Raw genomic sequence first — 10,000 nt, forward strand, 5'->3', positions numbered from 1 at the left:
TATCATGTAAATCAGTACGGTTTATTTTGTAATGTCACAAATGATCTAACTATATAACAAGTAAACCAGTGTGTTACACTTAGTAATGTCACAAAATAATCTGGCAATGTAACAAGTAAATTAGTAAGTCACACTTAGTAAGGTCCCAAATGAATCTGGCTATGTAACATGTAAATCAGTCCGTTACACTTTGTAACGTCGCAAATGAATCTAGATAAGTAACAAGTAAATTAGTACATTACACTGTAACATCGCAAATTTATCTAGCTATGTAATAAGTAAATCAGCAAGTAACGCTTTTCAACATTGCGAATGAATCTTGCTACATAACAATTAAATCAGTGCGTTACACTTAGTAATGTCGCAAATAAATCTAGTTATATAACAATTAAATCAGTATGTTACACTTGATAACGTCGCAAATGAATCTAGCTATGTAACAAGTAAATCAGTACGTTACACCTAATAACGTCGTAAATGAATCTAGCTACGTAACAAGTAAATCAGTACAAAATCAGTGTTACACTTAGTAACGCCGCAAATGAATTTAGCTACATAACAAGTATATCAGTACAAAATCAGTATGTTACACTTAGTAACGTCAGAAATTAATCTAGCTATGTAACAAGTAAATCAGTATGTTACACTTAGTAACGTCAGAAATTAATCTAGCTATGTAACAAATAAATCAGTATGTTACACTTAGTAATGTCGCAAATGAATCTAGCTAGGTAACAAAAATCAGTATGTTACACTTGGTAAAATCGCAAATGAATCTAGCTACATAACAAGTAAATCAGTATGTTACACTTTGTAACGTAGCAAATGAATCCAGCTACGTAACAAGTAAATCAGTATGTTACATTTTGTAACGTAGCAAATGAATCCAGCTATGTAACAACGAAATCAGTATGTTACACTTAGTAACATCGCAAATGAATCTAGCTACATAACAAGTAAATTAGTACAAAATCAGTAATTTACATTTAGTAACATCGTAAATGAATCTAGGTACGTAATAAGTAAATCAGTATGTTACATTTTGTAACGTAGCAAATGAATCCAGCTACGTAACAAGTAAATCAGTATGTTACACTTTGTAACGTAGCAAATGAATCCAGCTACGTAACAAGTAAATCAGTATGTTACATTTTGTAACGTAGCAAATGAATCCAGCTACGTAACAACGAAATCAGTATGTTACACTTAGTAACATCGCAAATGAATCTAGCTACATAACAAGTAAATTAGTACAAAATCAGTAATTTACATTTAGTAACATCGTAAATGAATCTAGGTACGTAACAAGTAAATCAGTATGTTACACTTAGCAACGTCGTAAATGAATCTAGCTACGTAACGAGTATATCAGTATGTTACACTTGGTAATGTCGCAAATGAATCGAGCTATGTAACGAGTAAATAAGTACGTTACACTTGGTAACGTCAGAAATGAATCTAGCTACATAACAAGTAAATTAGTACAAAGTCAGTATGTTACACTTAGTAAAGTTGCAAATGAATCTAGCTACGTAACGAGTAAATAAGTACGTTATACTTGGTAACATCAGAAACGAATCTAGCTACATAAAAAGTAAATCAGTACAAAATCAGTACGTTACACTTAGTAACGTCACAATTAATCTAGCTACGTAACAAGTAAATCTGCACGTTACATTAATGTAGTTACGTTACAGACAAGAAAGGTAAGTTTACCTTGGGGTTGCAGTCTCGCTCTCAGCTGAACAAGTAAATCTCGATTTGTGTTTTCCAGAATCTCTGTCTGGTACTGGGGCTTGTCGAATTCCACTGGGCCACTACCAACCAATTTAGTCACTGCAAAGAGAAAAAAAAGAATATTTGTTAATATTCAAAAAAAATATTTAAATAATTGCAAAAACAAGGATATGAAATGCTTACACTAATGTTTATAATAAAATTTAAAGAGATCGTTACTCTTTCATGTATATTATTATTCTTATCATATTCCAATTTATGGGCCAAAAATTACACAGAATATATATATATATATATATATATATATATATATATATATATATATATATATATATATATATATATGTATCTATATCTATATATACATATATATATATACACACACATATATATATATACATATATATATATATATATATATATATATATATATATATACATATATATATATATATATATATATATATATATATATATATATATATATATATATATATATAAGCCACAAAATTCATACCCTATTGAATATAATGTAGATTAAATCCATTAGGTCTATGAATATCCAAATCCAATTACTCAAAATTAGACGTAAAAAATATTTTATTTGCACAGCTAACATCATAATCCATTGTACTATCAAAAGGCAATTATATCATGTGTAAAGACTTGGCCTAATAGTTGAGTACCAAAGGTTTATTGGGAATTTGTTAAAGGAGTTGGATAGCTTAGGAGGGAAAAGGGGGAGGGATGCTGTAGAGAATCTTAAGGACTACCTATAGTGCACTACACAAAGCTGACTGTTGGTAGCAACACTCAGCAACGAGAAACACTAAGTAGTTATGGAAGTTCAGTATACAAAGTTAAGTACCAAGTAGTAGTATTAATTAGGCTTAAGCCAATGGATTTATAACATCAATAATCACAATAATATTCGACTGTTTCTCCTTACATAATAAAATTATAAATACGACCATAATTTGTTAAAATATCCTCTTGAAAACCTTGTAATCCAAATGATTTTATTGATCAAATCACCACTGCAGCCCACTTTATTCGACTCCCAACCCGGAACAAAATTCACTGTGTAGGTCCAAAGATACACAGGCACCTCAAGATTGTACCAATATAATATTACCTCGCCATGGAATCCAATTTGTGCTCTCTAAACATTATCACGTCCTGGGTGTCATCACGAGTGAGGAGTATTGTATTAGTCAAGGTTTAGTTTATCTAACTGTGTCTTTTTTAATTGAATATAATTAGAGTCCTGGTAGTCAGTCGACTGTGGTGCGAGTCGTACCCAGGGTGGATAGCCGCTTGGAAAAGGTGTATGGCGGAATAGGACTTCATTGGTAATTTTAAAGCCCCTGGTTCCATTCGTAGTCTGCCACCCTCTTCCTTAAAAACTTGCTGGTACTACCCCGTGTGATGATGGGAATATTCGAATTGAAGGACTTTGTTTGCAGAGACCCGGTAGCTGCTGATGACATTTAATATATATATATATATATATATATATATATATATATATATATATATATATATATATACATATATATGTATATATATATATATATATATATATATATGTGTGTGTGTGTGTGTGGGTGTGTGTGTGCGTGTGTGTGGGGGTGTGTGTGCGTGTGTGTGTATGTATTTATCTGTTTATACATTACTGCGTACAATATACAACTGTTGTACAAAGAAAGCCGGAGTAACACAATACCAATTACTTCATTACTCCCTCCTTAAGTAGGATTTTTTTTATCTTCTTTCTAGAAAAACCTACACATTTCCCATATCAAATACGACAAGGAAATGGTCCTTACAACGCTCCTCCAACTAATGAAGCCCTCCGGAGACAAACAACACAATAGAAAAGAAAGAAGATAAAGAGGAAGATCTTAAGAGCACAATAGAAGACAGAGGGAAGAAGATAATGTGCCTGGATGTGGCGTGGAGAGAGATCGGTTTGCCTTGATCATGTCTCCTCCTGGAAGCAGTTACTCTTCTTTGTGAGAGTTTTTCCTGGAAACTGGAAACTCTGTCTTTTATGAGCTTGGCTTTTTACACTTATAAATATCTCCAACCAGACCACCCCCTCCCTGGGGGTTCTAGTCTTTTGAAATGCTGAAATGCTACTTACTGTAATGGGCTCGTATGTAACGCAAGCCAATTTCTTTTGGGTATGTCTTGATATGCATTCTGGAAAGATATGTACGCTTTTTCCTGGAAAATGGCATTCAAGAACTGGGCTTTTCACGCAAATAACTCCAGCCAGCCACCCCAACCCCTGGGGCTTGCAGCCTTTTGAAATGCTGGAATGCTGCCTACTTTAATGAGCTGTTATGTAATGAAAGCCAATTTCTTTTGGATATGTCTTGATCTGTTTCGTAGGGAAATAATTCTGGATTTGTGGAACCTGGAACATCGTTTTATATTTTGGAAATTCCTGTTAATGGTTGATATTACTAATCCTCTACTATTAACTGGAAACCTATCCAAGTGAAAGCAATTAATACATATTATTAAACTAATTTTATCTGAATATGTTTTCTCATAAAGAGATCTAACGCATACTACTAAGCACATATTACCTGAAAATATATCCTAAGGAATACAATTAGCCCTTATCAATAAACTCGTATTACCTGGACATCCATCCTCATTGATAACTAACATATGCTAACTAGAGGGACACCTAGTAGAGCGCAGACCTCCTCCGCTGCAGTTTATTTCTCGACCTTTTGCTCGACCACTTCTTTGACCTTTGACATAACATGTATTAAATGACGTTGATTTTCATACACTCAAATAAGACCAAGTTTGAAGTCTGGGATAACGGTGTCCAAATTTATGGCTGATTATGGGAATTGGACATTTTACTTGACCGTGAATTTGAATTTGACTTTGACCTTCCAAAATTAAACAATTTCCAAGTTTTTACATAGCAATTAACCCCTGGAAGTGTCATTCCTTTACGACTAAAATTATGGTCAGGAAGCTGTTCACAAACAAACACACAAATAAAGGCGAAAACATAACCTCCTTCCACATCCGTTGGTGGAGGTAATTTAATTAAAGTGGCATATCCCACTGTTACGCAACAAGCACACCTGGTTCTATAAAAAAAAAAAAAAAAAAAAAAACACACACACACACACTTTAGTAACCAGACGTGCAGTTAGCTAAGTACAACGTGTAACCGAACCCCCAAAAGGCACAAAGAGAGCCTCTGATGTTAAATAAAATATCACTCGCAGCTTTCCTTTGTAAAAATTTCCCTTTGTTTGGTCAGTGTTTGCTTATAATGCCTCCGCTAACTTTGGCCAGTTGACTCTTTTTAAGAGTTTGTTGACTTTAGCCGACTTCACAAATTATTTTGTCCTATTTTTCCCCTCTCCTGCCTTGTCCTTTGGGCCGTGAGGGGTGCATTCCTACAGTCCTCTCTGGGGGGTTCTTTGTCAGAAGGGGGTGTGAAAGCCACTAACATTTGCATTACCGAAATTATCTACACAAAGCCAAAAGGATAAATAAGTGTTATTTTTTTTCTCCACAAAGAACACAAAGAACTTTTTCTTTTTTTTATGCAGAGCCCAGTTTGGTTCTTTTTATTATATTCTTTATTTTTTGGTGTGTAAAAACATGTCCAGCTTTTTGAATTTTTTTTTTACATGTCTTTGTTAAACCTATATTTATGATTTACATTGTGTTGGTTTTTTTTGTTTTCTTTAATTTTTATTTGCTGTTTTTGCGAGGCAGCAAATCTTCACAGACTCTTACTTCGGAGTTTCTTGGTTCTACAGTGAACAAAGATATACAGAAAATATATACAACTGTATACAACAGCAATGTAAACAGACATTTATGCGCTTATATGAAGCTACAGAATTCTTTATAATCTACATCGTTTTCTGATGTATTAAAAAAAAAGAAACTCGTCTGACCTTGCTGACCTTGTAATTGCCCTTGAACGGATAGTGTTCCATATTCTTCCTCACTCACTGGACTCCTCCTTATAATAATTTTTGTTTTCATTCCCGAGTACAAATTGCCTTGATTATGTTATAATCACAGGATTAACTTCGACCAACTGAATACGAATTTAGAATTATTGACACTTAACTACTACTACTACTACTACTACTACTATTATTATTATTATTAGTATTATTATTATTATTATCATCACCATTATTATTATTATTATTATTATTATTATTTATCATACAATCCTGGTTGGAAAAGCAGGATGCAATAAACCCAAGGGCGTCAACAGGGAAAACATTGCAGTGCCTGAGTGTACCCTCAACCAGGAAAACTATAATCCAAGATAGTGGTACCGTAGTACATATGCTATGTCGCTACCCAAAACTAGAGAACAATGGTTGATTTTGTAGTGTCCTTCTCATAAAATAGCTGCTTTCCATAGCTAAAGAGTCTCCAAAATTTTATGGAGTCGTCCATGATCTAAGATCTGTCTGTGGTGAAAATTTCATCAAAATCCATTGGGTAGTTTTGACGTTATCTTTAAAATGGTAAAAAATGCAAATCCGATCTAGAATCCGGATCCGGATCAGCTCCAAAATTTAATGGAGTCATCCATGACATAAGGTCTACGTTGGATGAAAATTTCGTCAAAATCCGTCAAGTATTTCTGACGTAATCCAGTCCAAAGAAACAGCTCCAAAATTCAATGGGGTCAAACATATTCTAAAGTTTATCTTCGGTGAAAATTTATTAAAAATCCGTCAAGTAGTTTTGACGTAATCCCGTCCACAGGCAAATGTCCACAGAAACAAATAAATAAACTAACTAGATCGCAATACCTCCTTGGTTAGAGGCAATAATAATAAAGGAAAAAAAGCACATCAATGAAAAGTACCTGCATAAACCTTCGCAGATTTTATCCCCCTAAACAAATAACAGCCCCACTTCAAATCAGATCACGAGAGCATGAATACATGAATGAAAAACACCTCGTTTTCCCAACAAGGTAAACAGCAAGAGTGATGTGCACACCTTGCCCACGAAGAAAAAAACACAGGAACCTGCCGTTTAATATTTATATCATGTCTGTATTGTTTTTGTTTTCTTCTCTCGCGGAAAAGTGCAAGAATATTGGATGTTTATCGACTCGCTTTCATATATAGATAAATCTTGAATATTAGAAGGTAGAAATATACGTGAAGAATATATATATATATATATATATATATATATATATATATATATATATATATATATATATATATGTTTCTTTATATAAAGTTGATAAATATTAAGAAACATAGGATCACCATAAATATAATAGTTATTAACTCACATAGTAAATGTGTTCATGCACGTGTAAATATAGACACACATACTCTCTCCCTATTATACGCACACACACACACATATATACATATATATATACATATATATATATATATATATATATATATATATATAACAACAGCAACAAATGCAGCCGTTTCTAGTCAGACATTGGTGGCTGACACTGAAACAAGAAAATCGGAAAACTAATACCCAGAATAATGATATGCAATGTATACAATGATGAAGATGATGTAGTAAATGCTTTGATTCAAAGAAATCGCTGCCTGGACCAAATCCAAAATATAGAAGATAAGTGTAGTCCTGAAGAAAAATGCCTCGGGGGGGGGGGGGGGGGGGGGGGGGGAACCACCCACCATGTGCTGAAATGTGATCCTGAAGTTCGGAGGGCTATTCATGTTAATGGTGACAAAGTTTCGTTACGATGAAGTATCTGTAACATACGTGATAGGTACCACGTGATCACCTGCTACCACTGTCAGAGGTCTGGACATCTTGAAGAAGATTGCAAGTCTAAGAATGATGATAAAGTCTGCGGGAAATGTTCAGGGAGACACTCCACCAGGGAGTGTAATTCGCAAGTGTCAAAGTGTATAAACTGCACAAAGTTAAACAAACCAAGTGACCACATAGTAAATTCTAGAGACTGCAAAGCTTATGACTTGGAATTGAAAAGACTAGCGGAAAATACTGATCATGGTTACTAGGGATGTCATAAACTGTGGCTATGTAAATATACAATCTGTATACAATCTATTCAAATTCGAGAATTAATAAACGAGAAACATTTAGATATACTAGCATTATCTGAAAAATGGTTAAATAACTTGGACAAGGCAAAGATCACTGAAATGACGCCCCCCCCCCCCTCACACACACACACGCCTTCTTTCACATACCGAGAGAAGGTAGGTCTGGTGGGGGTGTCGAACTCTTTATTCATAAAAGTTACTCAAACCTCAAAACTTAAAAAGAACTAGTGTAACAAGCTTTGAATATATAGAAATAAAATTTGCGCAAAAACATAAAAGAATATCCTTTGTAACAATATACAAACCTCCTAGAACAAACACTAGTATCTTTTTTGAAGAATTCGGTGCTCTCATTGAGATGATTATCATGGAGAAAAACGAATTAGTTATCAGTGGAGACTTCAATTTTTGGATGGATGACGCATCAAATCCTGACGCTTTGGCATTTAGTGAGTTATTAGAATCATATCGACTAGTGAATAATGTCGACTGTACAACTACTTTAACTGGGCATACGTTGGACTTAGTTCTGAGTGATGACATGAATAATATTGTATTAGATATAAAAGTTAAAGAGAAATGTACTATCTCCCCAATACACAAACTCATTACGTTTAGTCTACCTCTACAGAAACATGCATTAGTAAAGAAAATAAAATTTAGACATAAATAAAATTTTTCTTCTACCGTATTTATTGAAGAAGTTACAAAGAAAATAAATGATGCTATCAACATTCCCTGTGATCATGATGACCAACGTCTGTTAGGAGCTAAGTGTGTTAACTGTCTTATGACCACTTATAATAAAGTGAGTAAAAGTGTAATGATACCATGTGCCCACCGATGGAAAAGACTATAACTGTAAAAGACCAGTCTTCTTGGTTTGATGGAGAGACTTTGGTGAAAAAGAGGGAAAAAAAGACGTAAAGAAAGAAAGTGGAATAGGTTAAAAACTGAAAGTACTTGGGTAGAATACAAAACTGCTGCGTGTCAATATAACTACCTACTAAGAAGGAAAAGAGTGAATACCATAAGTGAAAGATCCTCGAAGCAGCAACAGACATAAATAAGTTATATCGTCTATTGAATAGTATAATGGGAAATATAAAAGAAAAGAAGCTACCTGATGGATACAGTGACCAGGAACTAGCAAATAATTTTCTAGTATTCTTTAAAAACAAAATTGAAAACATATCTAGGTCATTTGTAAATACTCAACATCAGATTAATGATACACCGGACACACAAACAAAATTTATATGATTTAGCAACATAACTGAAGATGACATCACCAGAATTATCAAGAGAGCAAAGAAAACAAACTGCGCGATCGATCCTATGCCAATATCTGAAGTAATTGGAGAGAGAGACTTTTCTGGTCAAGCCGAAATAATAATGAGAATAGCAAATGCAAGCATTGATGAATGTAAGTTTCCTAAATCTGAGAAAATGGCTATAGTCACACCAGTTCTGAAAAATGCACTGGACTACCAGGAATTAAGCTCATATAGACCTATTTCGAATCTATCCATTGTTTCAAAAGTGCTGGAATATGTAATTCTTGAACAACTAGTCAATCACTTAAACTTTGCTTGACAACCAATCGGCTTACAGAAAAATATACTCTACAGAGACAGCCATCTACTCTGTTGTAAATGATATGCTGGAAATGATGGATGAAAATAAATGTGGTATTTTAATACTGCTCGGTCTCATTGCTGCTTTTGATACAGTTGTGCATGAACTGCTGCTTAATGATCTACGGTCCATCGGCGTTGAAGATCAAGCTTTCGAATACCTAAAAGACTACTCGGTTGGTAGAAATTACTGTGTACAAATTGGAAACTCTTATTCATCATATGAACCCTTAAACAGAGTTGTACCCCAGGGGAGTGAACTTGGCCCAATCTTATTCTGCATCTATACTAACGGTCTATCGAAAATACTACAAAGGCATGGGGTGAAGTTCAAACTATTTGCAGAAGACACAATTTTACTTCTCCATAAATGATATACATGACACTACTGAAACTCTAAACCGAATCCTTGATAGTTAGAGAATGTATGGCATTTAAACAACTAAAATTGAATGAGAACAAAACTGAATTCATGGTGGTGGGTAAGAGAAACAGCGTGAGAAACTTAGGTGATATTCAAATGAACATAAATAA

The 10,000-nt window shown here is 34.0% G+C and overlaps 1 protein-coding gene across 5 annotated transcripts in view; it reads right to left on the reverse strand.

Moving 5' to 3' along the window:
* Nucleotides 1-10,000, reverse strand: part of LOC137625266 (putative neural-cadherin 2) — a 552,558-nt gene that overhangs the window by 133,540 nt on the left and 409,018 nt on the right. The window contains exon 1 of one of the 5 annotated variants that reach the window (XM_068356064.1): nucleotides 1,717-1,837. The exons of the other annotated variants lie outside the window; for them this stretch is intronic. The gene's annotated coding sequence lies outside the window, so the exon portion shown is untranslated. Of the gene's footprint in view, nucleotides 1-1,716; nucleotides 1,838-10,000 lie in introns of those variants that run through there. 5 annotated transcript variants of the gene reach the window in all.

The sequence above is a fragment of the Palaemon carinicauda genome, chromosome 32 (genome assembly GCF_036898095.1).
Source record: "Palaemon carinicauda isolate YSFRI2023 chromosome 32, ASM3689809v2, whole genome shotgun sequence".
Classification (NCBI taxonomy): Eukaryota; Metazoa; Arthropoda; class Malacostraca; order Decapoda; family Palaemonidae; genus Palaemon; species Palaemon carinicauda.